Source organism: Miniopterus natalensis, chromosome 10 (genome assembly GCF_054644295.1).
Source record: "Miniopterus natalensis isolate mMinNat1 chromosome 10, mMinNat1.hap1, whole genome shotgun sequence".
Lineage (NCBI taxonomy): Eukaryota > Metazoa > Chordata > Mammalia > Chiroptera > Miniopteridae > Miniopterus > Miniopterus natalensis.
In genome coordinates, this window is record NC_142090.1 from 37864251 (window position 1) to 37885232 (window position 20982).

The window sequence follows — 20982 nt, forward strand, 5'->3', positions numbered from 1 at the left end:
AGAGACTCAGAGAACCTCCAGAGCACACCTTCATTCTCAGTCCTAACCATTGGCTATTTCAGATGAGAGGAGTTTAGGTTCAAGAGGGAATGGGAAGTGAGGAGGGAAGTGGAGAGGAGTGAAGCAGGGACAGCATTTTCCTGCAGTTTTGCTGGGGACATGCCACTGAAATAGGACTGTGGCTAGTAGCAATAATATAGTCAAAGGAGGTTAGTTCACTTATTTTTTAGTTGGAGAAGACACTAGTGATGAAGGAATTTGCTTTGTGTATATGTGGGATTCCACAGCAGGGGATCTTGGTCTGTGAGACCAAAATTCCACCCCAGGTCCTCAGGGAGTGGACTGGAGTGCTAGAGCCTGACCACTTGCTCTGTTTCTGATACTGAAGACAGGAAAGTTACATGGTCAGACAATGTGAAGCCCCCTGGGAGCCAGCCTTGTTAGAATTCAGTGGCTCATAGATCAGGCATGAGCTTCCCAGGGCCCTGTCTCCAGTCCCACTCCAAAGTTAGCAAGGCTCCAAGGAACCTCTCCACCCATTAAGGTGGTGGCTCAGTAGAGCACACAGCCCTCAGGGTTTGAAAGTAGATGTCCTCCCAGGCAGCACTGTCTGGCCATGTGCTTCCAAACTGCTCAGCCCAGCTGGAAGCCACAAACTAATGCCTCCTACTTTCTAGATGTTCCCCTGGAACCCCAGTGGCCAGACAACCCACCAACCCCCCATCAACCAGCCTAAGGGCACAGCTTAACTCCTGGATCACCCTGTTCATCCATCACAGTCAAGCTCCAGTACATCTTCATTTTCTTGCTGCCTTCCTGCCAAAATAAAATTAGTCAAATAAAACACAATCATAAGGCATCAGGCCACAGGCTCTTTACCACAACCTAAATAACTCTGACAGCTCAGAGAAGAGATCAGCAGAATAGCCACTGAACAGCAGCTAAGCTAAGGTTTCAGGAACAGAAGTAGACACTGCCATATCCAGCTGCATCTGAACACTCTTCCAATCCATACTCAGAGACCTGTCACCTGGGATGTACCCAGCCACCCCTCTCCCATATAGACCTTCCTATCCCTGCTGAGGCAGTGAACAGTGCCTGACTCTGATCAGCCATATGTTCTTCCTACCAAGGTCTCAAAACATGCAGGTATACCCCACCCATTTGGGGGTCCCTGCTTAGATGTTCTTGGCTACAACCCCCAAGTGTACCTTGCTTTAGTTATTCCGTGACATGAGTATCAAAAAATCTATGTACCTATTTTATTATTTATTTATTTATTTATTTATTTATTTATCTATTTATTTATTTATTTTTATTTATGTGTATATTTATGTAAATGTTATTTTTAAAAACATTTTTATTGATTTCAGAGAGAAGAAGGAGGAGAGAGAGACAGAGACAACCCTGATGAAAGAGGAATGCCTCCTGCATTGATCGGCTGCCTCCTGCATGCCTCCTGCTGGGGATCAAGCCCCCAACCTGGGTATGTGCCCTGACCCAGAATTGAACCTTGATCTCCTTTATCATAGGTTGATGTTCAACCACTGAGCCATGCTGGCCGGGCAATATGTATCTGTTTTAAAGCACAGAATATCTTAAGGCTAAGAATGTCATTCATTGTTGATTTTTATGCAAATCAAGCTTCTTTGGGTTCTTCAAAAACACTACTGGAACCCTGATGGTGGGTACATATCTACTTTTGTGGTTAGATCTTTATGGAGAGCCATTTCCTTATATTCTGAGTCTCTCAATGGTGTTGGGAACAAAGTAGAAGAGGAAGCCTACCGTGGTTTAAAGGACATGAATTTAAGAGCTAAAAGCCCTGAATTACAGATCCATGTGAGCCTCTGCTGGTCTGTGTAGCCACCTCAACGCCTCGTGCTCAGTTCTTTATATGCAAAATGAGGATGCTGATGTCTAAGGAGTGGAGTATAGTAGGCAGAGCATCAACTCTGGAATTAGCTTTTTCAAGCCCAGCTCTGTCACTGCAGGGATCAAATGTTATGTGTATAATGCTTAGTACCATGCCTTTAGTGGCACCTGATCCTGCTGAACAAGGCCTACCTTGATAGAAAGCACTCTCTATTCCCCACTTCCACAGGCCACACTCCCTTGCTTTTCATCCAAACCCATTGGTCACTTTTTTTCAATGCCCTTTGTGGACTCTGCCTCCTCCTCCCAAACACTAAATTTTGGAGGTGAGGGTATTAGTCCTAGATCCCTATCTCTTTCCTCTCCCTTGGGTAGCTCAGCCTTCCCACCTTTGTGTCTCCAGCGAAAGCATTCCTGGGACACCAAAAAGTCTTAGATAAACAAGTAGTTCCTTGAGACTCCATTTGAATTTCTCAAAAGCAGAACTCTTAATACTTCGTGCCAATGAAGTTTCTTATTCCTGTATGTTCTATTTCAGTCAATAGTTCCACTCTTTTACTGGTGGCTGAAGCCAGAAACAACATATTTTTAATCCATTGTTGAACTCTGTGGTTCTATATCTAAAATAAATTTGAATCTATCCTTGTCTTCATGAGCCCCCCCCACTACCTTTGATCTAGATAATCACCACCTCTTGCTCCAACTACTGCAGTAGCTTCTTAACTGGTCTCCAGCTTTCAGTCCTGATTCCACCCAACATATTTCCCAAACAAGTGTGGTCTTTCTAACTTGAAAATCAGGTCATGTCACTTGGCTGCTTAATTCCTCTTGGTAATTTTGCTTTATACAAAAAGTTAAATTCAAACTATTCTTCAGGATTTGTGATGTTCTTTATCATCTGGCCTTTGCCTAGTTTTTCAAGTTCATTTCATTCCAGCCTCTCAGCTACTAGTTGTGCTCCAGTCATGCTGTTCTCTTTTCACACTTCCAAGTCCTTGCAGGTGCTATTCCATTGTCCTAGAACATTATCCCATTTCTTATTTACAGGACCTTTATCCAACTTAAAACTCTAGTATAGATCCATGGGAGACTGCAGTAAGAGATGACATGGGTCCAGAATCACTCCTACTCTCAAGTTGGAGGCTTTGACCAAGAGTCAACTTCTTAGAATGGCTTATTTCCCCTGGAGGCTTGCCAATTTCTCATATAAATAGACTTTTCTTGGCCTGCCCTTCCAATAGATTAGACCTGTCAGTAGGTTGGAATTCCAGTTTTGGAAACAAACCTATAATACGTTGGGATGATCACTGTATACCAAGTTTTGTATCTCTGAATTTTCTTATTTCTTGGGGTACACGGTTCTGGGAATTGGCTAGTTAGCAGGGCTTGGAGAATCCACCATGATGGAAGCCTCCCATTCTGGAAGAATTTCTTAGTATGTTAATCAAGCCCACCAACATTGTAACCCAGCTTACTGTTCCATTCACTACTCTCCCCACATACCTTTCATTCTCTTCCACTAAACCACCCATTGTCTGATGAATTTACCTTTCATAGCTCAGTGTTCATTTTATATTCATGCCACTTCCTCAGCTACTGTGGAAATCACACTTTACTTCAAGACCCAGACCAAATTGTAGCTCTCAAATATTCTAAATCCAGGTAGATATTCATTTCAACCAGAGCTTAGTGTTCACTCCTCAGGGCTCTAATAAGTCATGCCATGAATTAAGCATCATTTCTGCACCAGGTGCAGTACTAAGAAGTTTATAAGCTTTATATAACATACCTAACACTTTATCTATGAGAAAACAGAGGCTTAGAAAACAATAGCATGTTCACAGTCACAATTCAAACCCACCCCTGTCTGACTCTATCATGCACAGTCTTCACTGTTGCACTATTTTGTCTCACTCACAAGCATGTCTGTCTCTCCATTTTCCTTGAGGCTCATTTTTGTATATCTTAGGCCTTCACAGTATATGATACACTGACACTTTTTGGGCAATGCACTGTTAGAAGGGTGGTTTCTTATTCCATCTCTGTAAAGTCTTTTAAAAGGATAAAAAGGGTGAAGGTCTTTCTACAACAGCTTTAACATTCTGTTATAATGAAAAAAAGTTGGAAAATTGATATTTACATGTTCCCAACACCAACATTAGTTTAAATTCTCATCCACACCCTTGTCCTGGGAAGGCCACACCAAGACAAGTCAGCCTTCCCTTTGGAGCCCATTCATTAGAGAAGGGAAGTGTTTATGTAGCCTCAGCTTAGGGATGATATAATGATTGCCTTTCCTCACAGCAGGTCTCACCCTGTCTCAGGAAGACGTCAGGGGTCAGAACAAGGCCACTCTGTGTTGATGAGTCACTCTGGGAGAAAGCCAATCACAGGATAAAGGTTGGCTCCAGAGGATTGGCCAAAGGAAACGGTACCTTTTCTTGGAGGACTGAGGTTGAATCTGACCTCAGTCTGATGGCATGGAAAACCACCTGGGCTGTCTGGCTGGGGATTCAGGAAATCGAATAGGAGTGCCCAGAGAGGAAGACTCTAACCAGGACTCTGAGGAAATCTTCACTGCCAGGTCTCTGAGGAGCTCAGGTGAAGTAGGTTTCAGGAATAATGACTCTGCATATTTTTTCCACTTGTAAGTTTAGTTCAATTAAAAGCAGGCAAAAGTGGTGGAGAAATCTACCTTGGAGAAAGCAGTAGAGGAGTGAGGCCAAAAAATTGTTTTCTGTCCAAACCTTTGCATTTGCTATGTATGGTACACTTGGAAGACCATTGAGTCATATGGTGAAAAAGCTAGAGTCTCTTTTTCCATTTGTACTAACACCAGTACTGTAATCTCAACACCATGATCACCACCTCTATCACTACCTCCATCACTACTACTAGCTAAATTTTAATGCCTTTGAATTATTTGGCAGATATCATTCTAGGTGTTTTATGTTTACTATTCATTTAATTTATATAATGGGAGTTATTATCCTTAATAATGAGAAAACTAAGATTCACAAAGATCAGGTAGCATGACCAAGGTATATATCTTGTGAGTGGCAGGGCTGAAATCCTCACTTAAGTGTGTCTAACACCAAGGCTATGCTTTCAACCACTGTGCCAGATCAAAGATTCCCTTGGGATAGAAAAGAAAGCTAAGGTTAACAAAAAATAGCAAAAAACAAAGCAAAACAAAACAAAAAGCAAAGAAGAGTCCTACTGAATGTCTCTTCCATCCCTAACTACTCCTGTCCTTCTGTTCACTCATATTTTCAGTGATGCTATGGTACATACTCCTCAGAATAACTGATTCTCTTTCTTCTCCCTTGGGCCATGAGAAGAGGTTAATGATGGATGACTTTATATTTCTGAGAACAGGGAAGAACATATTATCTCATGAAACCATGGGGATAGTCACAGGGTACTTTAAAGGAAGTTAAAGGTCCCATAGTGGAAGATGGGAAAGAGAAAGTCAGAGGTTATTTTTGTTATGATTTGTAATTCCAGTTTTATATCCTACATTGGTATGAGGTACATATACTTGCACTATATGGCAGAGCAATCATTCTGCATGCCTTTCAAGACTGAAGGATAGGGGGTCATTTTCCCTTCACCTTACAAGAAGCTATTGCTCAGGGAGACCCTCCATGGCTTTATCATAACTCTCTAGGCCAGAGGGAGAATCTAACTGGCTACTATGCAAACTCACAACAGACCTCCTATCAGCTATACTTCCTTGTCCTGTTGTGAAGCATCAACCATTAGAGCTGGCAGGTATCCAAGAGATCTTCTGGCACAATGATTTATAAACTGTTTTTAATAAAATTTTTTCAATTAGAAATTTTACTCAGACCTTAATATATAAAATAATTATAGTAGCTATGATTTAATATGGCAGTTTGATGATAACTTTTCATTAATTTTACTTAGTAAATAAAGATAGATTGAATAAAAGAAAAATAATTATTTTGCAGTCATCAATGAAACAATAGACAATTATCCTGAATGGATGCTGAAACCAGAAGGTGAAATGTCAATAAGAAACTTGTTAATGAAAGGATCAGGCTAACACCAACTTAGCACATTGATCAAACAGCATTAGTAAAATGGGTTAATCAACTATTTGTGGCCTCAGAGGTGATGTAATAGAAAGTGCAAGAGTATCTACAAAGTACTCTTGCCTAAAGAGGTATCAAATCCAAATCCAGTCAATCCTCTATATTTGAATATCAGTTTCCAGGACACAAAAGAATAAATCAAACCATTCCATGAGGAAGTGATCAGCCAAATTCACAATGTGAGTCAGTCTATGGAATAAATGAACTAGTTTCTCTTACTGATCAAAGGCATGTGCAGTGGATTTTATTATTGTCCAATTATTCGTTCTCCCTTCCTATAAGAGAGTAAGGATTATACATTGTAAGCAGATAATACATTTGTGACTACTGCCTTTTGGCTGACCATTCAGAAGAACTGTGCATATTCCTATCCCACTGATGTTGGCTGGGCCTTTTGACTTGCTTTGATAAATGGCAACTGAGTAAAAGAGACTACACCATGTCTAAAGCTTTGCTCATTATGTCATGACTGTTTTGTGGCCTTTTAAATTCTGCCACAAGAATATCCTAACAAAAATAGCCTGTGTCCCAAAATAAGAAGACACACGGAGAGAGGCTACAGACAAAGTGCAATGTGAGCCAGAAACAAAAACTTTTAACCTTTTATTGTTATAACAATGGAGATTTGGAGGTTATTTATGACCATAGGAAAGCTGGTTAATTTAATATTTTTTTAAAAAACACACATAAAGGGGGGGGGGGTAGGTTTGAAAAGGTTGTTGATCTGCCCAATAGAACACAGCACAGAGCTGGCAACAGGCATATAATTCAAAGTCTGTGTAAGCACACACCTAAACATGGAATGATGCCAATTTTTACCCTCCAGGTGAAAAATAGTGGACTTACCTTCTTTTTAAACAAAAGAAACAAAATCTGTCTGAGGTAAACTGGGACAGCTAATGTGGGCATTGATGTCTAAAAGCAAAACACTCCAAAACAGGCATTTTAATGTAATGGTCTACTCCCTGTATGTTCATCCTAAAATGAAGCCTATCAGATGATCAGCCCTGTTGACAGAGGAATACAACCAGACCACTGTTGCTCCATTAGTAAATATGAACAGACTTCTAAGGATTACCATAACAGGGACAAACACAGAGGGAAAATGACACCAGAGAAAAGAGGAATAATTAGGATACAGAGTATATTTTTTTAAAGGAAAAACTTTTAGTTAACATTCTCAGAGGGATTTGAAACAAGATAGCATTCAAAAAAAAAAAAAAATCACACACACAAAAAACAAGAATAGAATTCTATAAAAAAGGAAAAATGAGAAATAAAGTACTGTAGAAATTAAAATGCAATCCCAAATCTTGCTCTGTCCCATCTAAACAAAGAAGAAAGATAAAAAGATAATATAGGCCTCACTAAAAAATAAAGAGGAATAGGATATTTTCCATCACTGTGAAAATGGAGGCAGTATTATTGATACACAGAAGAGGAATAAAACTGACTGAACAAGAGTAGGATGGAATCACCATTTATCTGAAGGAATGGTATACACCAGAGCTTTGTTAAGATCTTCAGTGTTTTCATCATGTCTGGTTTTGTCACCATGCATTTTCAGAATGTATGACAAACATGTACATAAACAATTCAGTGAGATGAGCATATTTTAGAAATGTAAAGTCAAAGAAGATTCAGCATCATAAGAAGTAAATTCTCATGTATCTAATAACTCAGCCAGACTTTCATTTCTAGAACTAAAAAATCTCAAAGTCTCTATATTAATTTCCAAAACTTAGTTTAGAAAGGTTAAGTTTTCAAAAAAGCTAAAGATCTCTCTCAGTGAAGCCAATTCCCTAGAGAAGTTCCTGCCATTTTAGTTTCAAAAGCTTATGGTTTCAGATGAAAGTTGTTTGAAATTTTTGTATAAAGAAAGGTTTACATATTGAGAAGAATTTTACTCACACACCCTACTCACTGCATACACATTAGTGCTGCAGTACATTATTGAAAAATACACAAAATATGTCAAAATTACTTTCACATGTCTAAAAATGCTTGTCAAAGTGCTTAGAATCTGGTTGGTAATGATTTGAGGGAAATATCCAATGACGAACCTTGAAACTGCATGTGATTTCCAGTAAACACACAGACACAGATACATATTTGATTATAATGTGAAGATATTTTTAGAAACCTCTTGCTAAATTTTTTATTACATTTTATCTAAAGAGTATTTAAAGTTTTGATTACAAGCCATAATTCAAGAGGAACTTTGTTCATCTGAGAACATCCTTTAGCCTAAGGAGACTTCAAATGGGTTAAAGGGATCAATATACAAAAGGAAAATATTCATTCAAAAAATCAAATCATAAGTAGACCTCAACTTTAAATGTCTTTGAACTTAATTCAGGCTCTAAGTGAAAAAGGGGGAAGTTCACATATATATTGAAGAAGAGAAAAGCTTTTATGAATTCTGGGGAAGAGTACTATAAAAAAATAAAAAGGTTGGCTGATCCCAGGGGAAATTAGAACACTGACGGTGTGGAATACTGGAATGGCTCCAGGCTGCACAGGTCTCTCTAGGAGCAACATTTTCAGACAGCGTCTGTTCACAGTGGGAACTATGACTCTGAGCAGCATTTGTCAAGTGTGGCAGCCCTGGGAGAGATGCACACACACAAATTCATTCTACATAATGATCCAATAATCCACTTCCAAAAACTTTACCATTCCAAAGTGCTAAATTCATCTTTAATGGGACAGGGACAATCTATGTGAAGTTTGAGAGGAACCTCTGATCTGTGATAAATTGAAGCTTTTCTTCCTTCTAAAACATAGCTTTGGTCTACTAGAAAGAAAGAAGCCAAATTAAACACTTTTTATACATAGACTTCTAAGTCATGAGTGGCATTAGCTCCTTCAGGTTGGTACAAATAATCTCTTTCTTTTAATGTGTTAAAAGGACATTCTAGGAATGTCAACATGCCCAGCCTGTGCATTTTCTAGTATATTGTCTATATTGTTTTTTCCATGGAATAAATTAATAGGCAGCTTGACTAGTATAATATTTAAGAGTGTAGGTTCCTGAATACAAATAATAGCTCCGAAACATAAGTGCTCTGTGATGTTAAGAAAATTATGTTAACTATCTAATTCTTAGGTTCCTGACCTGAGGAATGGAGATTAAGATAGTGTCAACCTTACAGAGTTTTTATGAGGATTAATTGAAATAATCTCTGTAAAGTTAAGATATTCCCTTGCCCAGAGGTACTGTGGTTGCAAACAACAAAAACAGTAACTCAAACTGGCTAAAAAGAGAAGTAAATGTGTGTTTCATATAGGCTGGAATCCAGAAGAGCAGGCTTCCAGCATAAAATGATTGATGGATTGTCAAAAGCCCAGGTCCTTACCCCCTCTCACATGCTATTCTTGGCATTGATTTATCATAAATCTGCTTCCTCTCCTAGTCACATTTTGCTTCCTATGGGAGTTAGGACTACAGAATTTCTTGTTTATATTAATAAGAAAGGGCAAGGTAAACTTTCCAGTAGACTTCTTTCATCCCATTGGCCAGAATTGGATCACAAGACTATTTTATTATTGTTGATAATAGACAATATAGATGTTACCCCTTCTCCTCGACTTTACCCACCTCCACCTAGTCCCACCCCCTCCCTCTGGCCCTCACCTGTGTCTAGAGGTTATGCATATAATTCTTTGGCTAATCTCTCCACCATTTTTCATCCATTATCTCCTTCCACTCTGATCTCTGTCAGTCCTGTCAGTCTGTTTCATGTATCCATGCCTCAATTATTTCTTGTCAGTTTATTTTATTCATTAGATTCCACATATAAGTGAGATCATATTATATTTGTCTTTCCCTGTCTGACTTTTTCATTTAGCATAATAATCTCTAGGTCTATCCATGCTGTCACAAAAAGGTAAGAGTTCCTTGTTTTTTACAGCTGCGTAGTATTGAATGGTGTAAATGTACCAGTGTTTTTATTCGTTTTGCTACTAATGGGCATTTGGGCTATTTGCATATCTTGGCTATTGTAGAAAACATTGCTATGAACATAGGGGTGCATATATTCTTTCTGACTGGTGTTTTGGGTTTCTTAGGATATATTCCCAGAATTGGGATCATTGTGTCAAAATGCAGTTTCATTTTTAATTTTTGAGGAAAATCCATAATTTTTTCCACAGTGGCTGCACCAGTCAACAATCCCACCAACAATGCATGAGGGTTCCTTTTTCTCTACATTCTCCACAACACTTGCTGTTTGCTCATCTTTGATCATAGCCATTTTGACAAGTATGAGGTAATATCTCAACATGGTTTTAATTTGCATCTTTCTGATGATCACAAGCTTATTTTAAAATTACCACTGCGAGTAAAATAGAATCACTGTGACTGATATAGACTTGTCTTTGGAGGAGAAAGTAATGTAGAAGGTTATTTAAATGCCCAGTGAAGACTACCACTTATTTCCATTATTGTCCACATTATGTTACCCTTACTTAGTCTTATGGAGTTTTTCCAAAATGCAACTGGCTATTGCTTCAAAGGTATTGAAGTGGCAAATTGATTTTAATTTTTGTTTTATGGAATATTTATTGCAAGTGATTGTCTAAAATTGTGCTACAGAGGGATTTTGGAGCTCCACTTATGCTGGGGAGGGGAAGGTAAAATAAGTTATAGGAATTGGCCAAGGGCACAATGCCATGAGTGGAACTGAAGAACATCACTGTACCATTTGTACTCTTTCTTTCTACCACTTTTTAAACTTTAGGCCTTAAAGAACTACTTCTAGCACATAAACAAGTCTTTCAGACTAAATCCAGGAGTTCATCTTCATCACTGAAGGATGATTTTGACAGAAAAGCTGGTCTTCCAGATTTCTGAGTGACCTTTCTGAACAGGCCAATTCAACAACTATTTCCGGAGCACTAACTCATTTTCCTGTTTTATGCCAGGTACTTAGCAGAATACAAAAGAAGTATAAGAAGCAAACTCTATCCTTAAGAAATTTCCAATCTATCTTGAAAACTAAAGCATGTATGTGGACAGTAAAGTGTTAAATAGTAGAACAAGGCAATCTAGAATTCAGGGCTCAAGGAAATCACTACAGCCATTTTAATTGGTCATGACTAAACTGACCGGGGAAAATCCCACAATTAATTGCAGCACCATTTTGCAAATTGGAATATGTGCTCAGCCTAAATCTGTACTAGAGACTGATACTTTCCATGGAGCCTGCAGACAGATGGCCTCAGAGTTTTTCAATTTCTCCCATTTGTTGACGGTAACCACTACCATGACCTTGTATAAATACATCTTCTTCCAGAAAAGAATGAGTTTTGAAGCCTGCTGTGGAGGTATGTTTCTAGAGCTCTAAAAGTGTGGCAGTTGCTTCTCAAGGCTCCATCCTCCGACATAATCCTTAGGATTCACTCCTCAAACATGATTGATCTGACCTAGATGACTCAGCACCCTTGACCTTAGAGAATATATTACATAGAGAATATATTGTATGTCACAATTTGTGATTGCCCTACCAATGTTATGAGTTTGTAACAGATTTGAAGGATCTAAGTCTATAAAAATTTATTGAGTAATAATAATAACATTTACTCACCAACAGACACTTAATTCTGAGCACTGTATAGACCAGAAGATACACACTATAAAACTAGGGGAAAATATTATTCGTTCACAAGGCATTTATAATCTGGTTAACCTAATACAACATACATATATGGAACAAAAGGTATAGATCAACATACAGGGCTGCTATTTCTGGTCCAGGCCCTTACTGACTCACAGGCAGATTATGGCAGTGAGTTTCTGACTCAAGTCCTCCTGCAGTCCAGTGTACTTTATCACAACTGCCAGGATCATCTTCCCAAAATATAGCATTGAGCAAATCATTTGCTTTTTGGAAAATCTACAAAGGCATCCCAGTACCTACAGAAAAATCACCCTCTTGGTTTGTAAGACCCCCAACTACCCTCTAAAATCTGTTCCTTTCCAACCTTCCACTCTGTTGACAATATAGCTGCCTTCTTTCACTACTGAGATGTTCTCTTTAACTAAATGTGTTCACTCAAGATCTGCCTCCATGGCTTGTTCACCTCTGTATGTCATACCCTACATGCCTCCACTGATTTAAATTCCACTTTTCTTTGAAGATGAAGGTTTTTATTTCCTACATACTTACTTTCCTAAACACATAAGATTACAGCAATTATTCTCCCCTTTGAACTCCAATAGCACTGGCATTTCTTATGTGGTACCAGGAGTTACTCTGCATCAAATTGATGTAATTGTCTTGCCTTCCCAGTCAGATTCCAGTTACTTAATGTTGAGTACCTTGCACCAATCCTTTCTATCTGCCCAAAGCTTAACAAACACAAAATCTTCAACAATCTTGTTTGATGACAAAATAAAGTCAGATGTAAGTATTGAGTAGAATAAAGGAGTATTCAGTTATAATCAGAATGGACTAGAATGAATTTTAAAATTTCTTACTAGAGAGATGACTTTTTAAACTGGGTTTGGAAGAAATAACAGGAATGGCAGAGGGCAATAGGAGAGGAAGGAAGAAGGGTGTGGGTTAAAATGGTGATGGTGGACATAGGAAGGAATGGGTGGATCTGGGAGCCTGGCCATGTTCTGATAGTCAAGTAAAATCAACACACTGGTACAGAAGTCCAGTTGCCAGATGCCCTTCCCTTTGAATATCTTCTAGGTGTAACTTGCTTAGGTCTGTAGAGTTGAGAGTTACAGCCAAGAAAAAGTCATTGTCTAGGCTTAAATTCTATCTTATGACCTTTAAATGTTCTTCCATTTTATTCTTTAAAATATCATTTCTTTTGGCAAGGCAAGTTTTTCCAATGGGAATTGAGGTCTTTGGTCCTCATTTTAGCCTTGTCAGAACAATTGGATAGAATTACACAGACTTATTCTCATTTTTAGGTCCTCCTCAGAAACTCCATTGTAGAGAAGGATCTAAGACACCCAGATCTGCAAGTTTTCAGGGTAGTGTGAGATATTACTGAATATGTTTAGCTGCATGGCTTTGAGATGTCAACGAGCTGGGCCTACAGTTATCTCCAGCCTAAATTAAGGGAATCTGTTTCCAAACTCACCCTGTGGTTCTTGGCAGCCTGGCAGGACTCAGTTCCTCACTGGTTATTAGCCAGAGGTTTTAGTTCCTTATTGTGGGTCTCTGCACAGGGCTGCTCACTCCAAGGCAATTGGTGTCCCCCAGAATGTGTGTTGAGAGAGAAATAGAGAGAGAGAGAACAGAGCTTCAGTTTTTCAAAACCTAATCACAGTGACATACCATCATCTCTGCTATTTGTTGTTTTCAGAAATCAACTTTGGTACAGTGTGAGAAGGGACAACACGAAGGTGTTAAGAAGAAATGAGGCCCATTGGAGAGCACCTTAGAAGCTGCCTACCATGGAAACCCCTCAGTAACTTAAACTTTCTTACCTTTAACCTCTTTCCAAATAAAAAACATGGCAATTTCTGGTCAAGTATATTCAGTTTCATCTGAGGATGGGAAGGGATTTATATCTGGTCAGAATGATGACCCTGAGGCACCACATCATCAAAATAATTAAACATATTCCATCCTTCATGTGACAATATTAGGCCAATTCATTTTTTAAAAATCTTTTAACACAAGCAGGTTTTTGGTTGTCCTATTTCAATAGAAAAAAATAATAAACCATAGCATATTATTTCCTATTTCAATCAGTCAAGATTTCATGAACACTATTCATCAAACTACATTGATTAAATATTTATTGAAAGTCTTCTCTGAGTTAAACATTTACTTATGTATTGCTATATAACCAACTACCTCAAAACAGTGTTTTAGAACAACATAAATTTATGTGGATCAGCATTTGAGTAAGGTTAAGTTGGGAAGTTCTGCTCCACATGGCAGTGTCTGGAGTCATTTTCTCAGCTGTATTCACATGGTTGCAGAAGTGAGCTGGAGTTCCATGGAAGCTTCACTTACATGTCTAGTGCACTCCTCCAAGTGGCCCCTCTCTCTCCAAGAATGGTGACCAGACTTCATTGGTTTCAAAGAGCAAAAGAAGAAAGAAGATACTAAACCTCTTCAAGGCTTGGCCTAGAACTGGTACAGTATCACTTTTACCACGGTCTGTTAGTCAAAGTGAGCCATGTATTTTTGTTTTTTGTTTTTTTGGAAAGTATACCGTTTTGGAAAGTTTTCTCTTTTCTTTTCTTTTCTTTTCTTTTCTTTTCTTTTCTTTTCTTTTCTTTTCTTTTCTTTCTTTTCTTTTCTTTTCTTTTTTTCTTTTCTTTTCTTTTCTCTTTTCTTTTCTTTTCTTTTCTTTTTTTCTTTTTTTTCTTTTCTTTTTTTTCTTTTCTTCTTTTCTTTTCTTTTCTTTTCTTTTCTTTTCTTTTCTCTTTTCTTTTCTTTTTATGTCTTTATTAAATTTAGAGAGAGGAAGGGAGAGGGAAAGAGAGATAGAAATATTAATGATGAGAGAGTAATTGGTTGCTTCCTGCATGTCCCCTGCTGGGAACTGAGCCCCCAACATGGGCATATGCCTTAAGTAAGAATCAAACCATGATCTCCTGGATCATAGGATGATGCTCAATCACTGAGCCATGCTGGCTGGGCTTGGAAAGCTTTCTTCTGTCAAATTTCCTTTGTGCATCAAATCTTTGAACTAAAATCGTTGACCTCTAGACTCAGATTTAAAGGACTCATGTGATTAGATAAGGCCTACCCAGATAACATTTGGTGACTTAATTACAACTGCAAAATTATTCCATAACAGCACTTAAATTAGTGTTTGATTGAATAACTAGGAAAGAGTGTATGTACATCAGGAGCTGGTAATCCTGGGGACTACCTTAGAATTCTGCCTACCAGAGTGAGACAGCTGGTAATATTTGGTCAATGCTTGTAGAGTAATTAATAGTAGTATATCAATGTTAATTTTCTGGCTAGATAGTTGTATGTTGGTCATGTAAAATGTTAACATTAGTGGACACTGAGTGAACAGTATATGGGAATCCTATATACTATTTTTGTAATATTTTGCAAATCAAAATTCATTTAAATAAAAAGCTAAAAAAAAAAAAAAAAAGAACAAGTTATCAGGCCAGCCTAGATTTCAGGGAAAGGGAAACAAAGTACATCTGCTGCTGGAAAGGGAGACATGGGCATATAGGAAGGGAGGAATTGATGGTGAGGATCTTTGAAGGCTATTACAGGCACTATGAGTAATAAAAAGAAATGAATATGACAAATTCTTCTCTCATAGAACATGTAATCTGGTGAGAGAGTGTCTATTCAACAGGTATTTATTGTGTATTTTCTATATAGTAGGCATCATGATAACCACTGGAGATGTAATGGTGACTAAGGTACCCACAAGGATATTAAAGTTTAAGGGGAGGTAGCAATTCACGACTAGTAATTATAACCCAATGTCACGTAACTTTTATGGTCAGATAAATGCCTAGGAATTATAAAGCAAACAAGATGCAAATATCTCTTCCAATCATGGAGAATTGAAAAAGCTTCATTCATGGGTTAACAGACAAACACCAAGATGTATTGCCCTACCTTCTCTATTCCAGTACTTTGAAAATGCTCCAAAAAAACCAAAAGAAGTTATCTGTATGGTTTACTCCTGTATGTTCTCATTTGGGAGGGTTACAGTTTTCACTGAATTTGCTTATAAAAGAGGTTTTTACACAAATGAATGTTTTCCTACTAATATAATTTTTAACTCCTGGTGGAGTCATATAAATCATCTAGACATCTCTCAGGTTTCTTTTATTTCCCCAGGCAGAATCTGAAATTTGATTAGAAATGGTGTCCCTCATTTACACTGAAATGTGTCTCTGTCTCAGAATTTGTTAAGGCTCAACAGAGTGCTGGTTGTATTTTACATGCAAAGTGATGTTCCCCTAAGTGGTTAAATCCAAGTGATCCAGGCTCTCTCACTTTTCTCTGCAGTGATCTTTGAGAGACTTGTTTTTGACCTACTTATTCAGCAAAAGTTTTTACTCTATTTAACCTTTAAAAAGAACCAGAAATAGAAGTTTGTACCTGTGAATTTACACACAGAAAAATCTGCTTGGGTTAAGGTTATCTTTTGTGGAAGTATATATTCTCATCTTAACAGATGAAAAAATGTAATATCTTGCTGAGATGGCAGCTTGAGAATACTTTCTAGGAGTTTCTGGGTACCCCATTATTTCTAGAGCATATGAAAAGGTTGAAATGTTTGGATTAGGGATTTTCTTTCTGATCCTGATGTATCTTGTCTCTTCTCTCTTTGAAGATCCCTAAAGTCCTAAAGCTCATGAGTTTTAAGGACACAATCTGAAAGTAGTGTTCATGTTAATAATGGCAGGGTATCATTTAGTCACATTGAACATGGTAGACTGGAGGACACGTGAATATATCCACATTAACATGATGCCTTTTTTCCCCCCCTCCACTGGTTTTTAGAGAGAGTAGAAAAGGGGAGAGAGAGAGAGAGAGAGAGAGAGAGAGAGAGAGAGAGAGAGAAAGAGAAAGAGAGAAAGAAACACTGATGTGAGAGAGACATATTGACTGGTTGCTTCCCAACTGGGGCCAGGGATCAAGCCTGGAACTGAGGTACGTGACCTTGGCCCAAATTGAACCCAAGACCCTTCAGTCTGCAGGCCAATGCTCTACCCACTGAGCCAAACTGGCCAGGGCGACATGATGTCTTCTTCAAGCAGCACATCCATCAAGCCTTTCCATTGGGAATAGTGATTTACATGTAAGAACTCAATAGATGTTACTTATAATAATAAGTATCATTGTTTAGCATCAAATTTAACTCCAGTCACAAAACTTATGAAAAGATCAGCCAGCATTGTTAAATTATGTCTACTATGTGTCTTAAGAAAGAGAGAGAGAAAAAAAAGAGTACAATAAGGTTTCATATTTCACAGGAATGAGTAGAGTAAATCTACTTTCATTTTGTACAGGAAATTAAAGGTTATAACTCCAAATTTTAGCAAAGTCCTCTTTCTCTTCCAACTGAGCCTATTCTAGAGCTCAGTGCTCTTTCTGTTAAGTTAATAAAACTTCCCTCAGAAATAAACCCACACAGAGACCCACCAAGCTACTCATTTCACCTCATGTCACCTGAGTCGTATGAGAATAGTTGCATAAAACATTGAGTTTTGATCACTGTCATCTCTCCATGGTTTTGTCAGTGAGTTCTGCTCACTGATTCACTTAGTAAGTGCTGAGCACCACTTCTGTCTGAGTACTGAGTTCACATGTTGTCACTTAAATTTTCTCAGAAAACAAATGTGGAGAACCAGGCAAAATGTTTGGGATTCAGAAGATGGAAAACATGGACTCAGAGGTGGAAGCCCTATGATTGGATATTTCCATCTTTTTTGTGCTTTTTAAAATGGGAAAATTTAGTTTTCTATTGCCTCAGACCTTCCTCATTGTACAGTTCAGAAAATCAAGCTGAAAAGATTCTCAGTATCCTAGGTCACTGGGTACCATTTCCAGAGGTGACCTGTGGGTCATTGTATTTCTGTCCTTCCCTCTTGTCTGTGTCAATGCCACTGTAAGCATGTTTGACTTTATGCAAGGGTAATTCTAGAGAGGGAAATATAGTACATTTATCTATCCCCAGAAATAGTGATTTTTAGCTGCCCCCCCAATATAGATGTTATAATTTTCTTGACCTTCTCCAAAGAAAGAACACAGTAATGTCTATTAGTAGTACATTTCAAAACTTCTGACAAGAACAGCCAGAAAGTTCTTTGTGAAATCTAAACTCATAAATTCAAGAGTGTCAGGGCAAATGTGTGTTACACATGTTGCCACTTCTCAAACCAAGAGATGCTATGGAAGTCAAAATTTTTCTTTAGGGTTCACAAAAAGGTTAAGGGGTGAAAAGAAAGATATTTTCCTGTGGCCATTTTACATTAATTTCAGTCTCAGTTGTGTGTTCTGAAGCTGAGTGTCTTGTTTCATGGTGAACACTTGTGCAAAAGTTCTAGGTGAGAGGAAAGGGTGTGGGTGACAGAAAGAGGGGAAGGAAAGCATTTTTCTTCCAGTCCATGTGGTCAGGAGCCAAATAAACCAAGTTGAGTTGGACAGATTGTCCTGTGGCTAATTTGCAAGAAAATGAAAAGGGGAGCAGAGATGTGCTAGTGTTTTTCATCCCATTGAAAGGATAAATCACAGACAGCTGTGAAGATCCAGTCACCCTTTTTAGGAGATGGCAAAGCCAACATAGAAAAGAAATCACCTTCCTTCTGGAGGCCATCTGAGTAAAATGGCTAGGGACAAACTAGTCATTACTACCTGAAGGCCAGTAAACCTGTCTTCTCAAAAAGAATCAGAAACAAAGTCCAAGACCTACTGCTGGAGCAGAACCATCAACCATCATGCCTCCCCACTCCCCATTTCTCAGATGAAAGCCCAATAACCAAAGCAGCAAGGCCTTGGTTGTCACAGAGTCTAGATTGTGTTCTGTATTATTTTTTATTTATTTTAGCTTTTTTTCTTAGAACCAGAGCACATGACAGAGTGGTAGTAAGACTAAGGGCTCTGCCTCAGCCCAGATTGGCATTTGGAGCACTCCATGTTTTTCCCTGAGTTTTAAGGGAGAAGAGGCAGCCAGTTATTTGAGAACCACCCCACCCAGAGATTAAATCAAGAATGCTTGTGGAAGTGAAGTCATGGCCAGAATGACCATTAGTTACCTTCCAAATTACTGAGCAAGCCCTATTTTTCTGAAAATCGGTTGTAGGTTTTGGTATCCATGCTTGTGTAACACAAATATATAATTCTGTCTCTGTGTGTCTATGTAGAGAAAGAGAAATAAAAATGAAATAGAAGTGGAGGAAGAGGGGAAGAAAGATAAAAGAGGAAGAGAAAAGATTATTATCACTGAGAAAGAGAGGAGAATAAGGGATTTCAAAGAACGAGGGAAAATAAAGTTAGGGAAGTAAGTAGGCAGAATAATAGAGAAAGAAGCAAAGAAACAAAGTGTCATCTGTTTACGTTGCAAGGTAGTTATTTTCCTGTCCCTTTAGACTTGCAAAGGCAGAGCAGCCTCTGTATTAGTTTCCTATTGGTGCTGTAACAAATTATTACTAATTTAGTGACTTCACACAAAGCAAGTTTATTATTTTAAACTTATGGAGATCAGAAGTTCAAAATAAATCCAAAATAAGTTTTACTAGCCTAACATCAAAAAGGGCTGCATTCCTTCTGGAGGCTCTGTGGGAGAGTCCATTTTTCTTGCCTTCCATCATCTAAATGCCTACATTTCTTGGCTCACTTTCAATTGCAAAGCCAGCAATGGTTGGTCAGTACAGTCTTTCTCACATTAAATAACTGACATTTACTTTTCTACATCTAAAGAACTGCTGTGTTTATATTGGCCCACCTGCATACTCCGGAATAATCTATTTTAAGGTCACCTAATTAGCAACCTGAATTCCCTTTTGCTATACAAGGTAACATATTCACAGATTCTGGAAATTAGGGTGTGGGCATCTTTGGTGGGACAGGCTCTTATTAAGAAAGTTGCAAAGAAGCAGGATTCTGAGAAGTGACTTTAATCCTAAAGCCTTAAGAAATAGAAAAAAAATAGAGCTATTTCTCAGGAAAAATTTTGAGATGGATGAAATCTGTTCCCTGAATAGTGTTTGATCTGCCTCCAGTATCTGCCTTCCCTTCTTGGTCCTTCCACACCAAGCTGGATTCATACAGCTATAGGCTTACCAGAGTATCCTGAGCAAATGCATACTTGGGTCTGCCTGACCTGGGTGTGCTGTCTCTTTCCCTTTCCTGCTAATCAAATTTAGCTATTCTAATTCTCATATCATATAGAATTAAATGCATGACTGCAAATAATTTGCATTCATTGTCTATAATACTTTAACCTCCTAGAGTGATAGTGGAATACAAGTTTTTGAATGGGTATTGGGGAAACTTATCTATTAGAGCTTGTTATACTTACTTATCATACCACATAAACCTGTCATGCATACAGCCAGACTGGTTCAAAAGTTCAGTGCCATTTGGACTCAGAAGATAGGTTGGTATGTCCATATTAAGAAACTATTTAAGCATCTTATGAGAGTAGTAATTTATAAAACATTTAACCTGGTATTGCTATAAAAATACAGTTTTATCCTGATGTCTTTTCGTACCTCAATATGGACGATGATAAGGACTGTGGTGTATCCCTCCCTACCAGTTGCTGTTTGGAATGGAAATACATACTTTTCTCTGAATCTTTTCATCCTCCTTTTCAAAAAATACTGTACCAGGACTAGTACCACAAAATGTAGAGGGATTAGAAGAGAGCTTGATATTCTCACCTCCTAAGGATGATGCAACAAGGAAGGTTAACAACTATTTTTTTAAGCCCATTGTGTCTAAGGAATCTTATCAATTAGGGTTCATGACAGCCGATAGTCTCCTATCAATAGAAGCAAGTGCAAGAAGAACAACATAATATTTTTTAAAAAATCTTCATTGTTGAAAGAGATGTCCCTTTATTTTCCCCTTTGACTCCCCTCCTCCCCACCCCAATCCCCTCCACAAGCCTTCACACCACTATTGTCTGTGTCCATGGGTTATGCATATATGTTCTTTGGTTCATCTCTTCCCTCCCCACCCTCTTCCCTCTGAAATGCATCAGTCTATTTCATGCTTCTATGTCTCTGAATCCATTTTGTTCATCAGTTTATTTTGAACATTAGATTCCACATATAAGTGGGATCATGTGACACTTGCCTTTTCTGACTGGCTTATTTCACTTAGCATAATACTCTCCAGGTCCCCTCATGTTGTCTCAAAGGGTAAAAGATCCTTCTTTTTTATAGCTGCATAGTATTCCATGGTGTAAATGTCCCACAGCTTTTTTATCCATTCATCTAGTGATGGGCACTTGAGCTGTTTCCAGATCTAAGCTATTGTAAAAAGCACTACGATGAATATAGGGGTACATATATTCT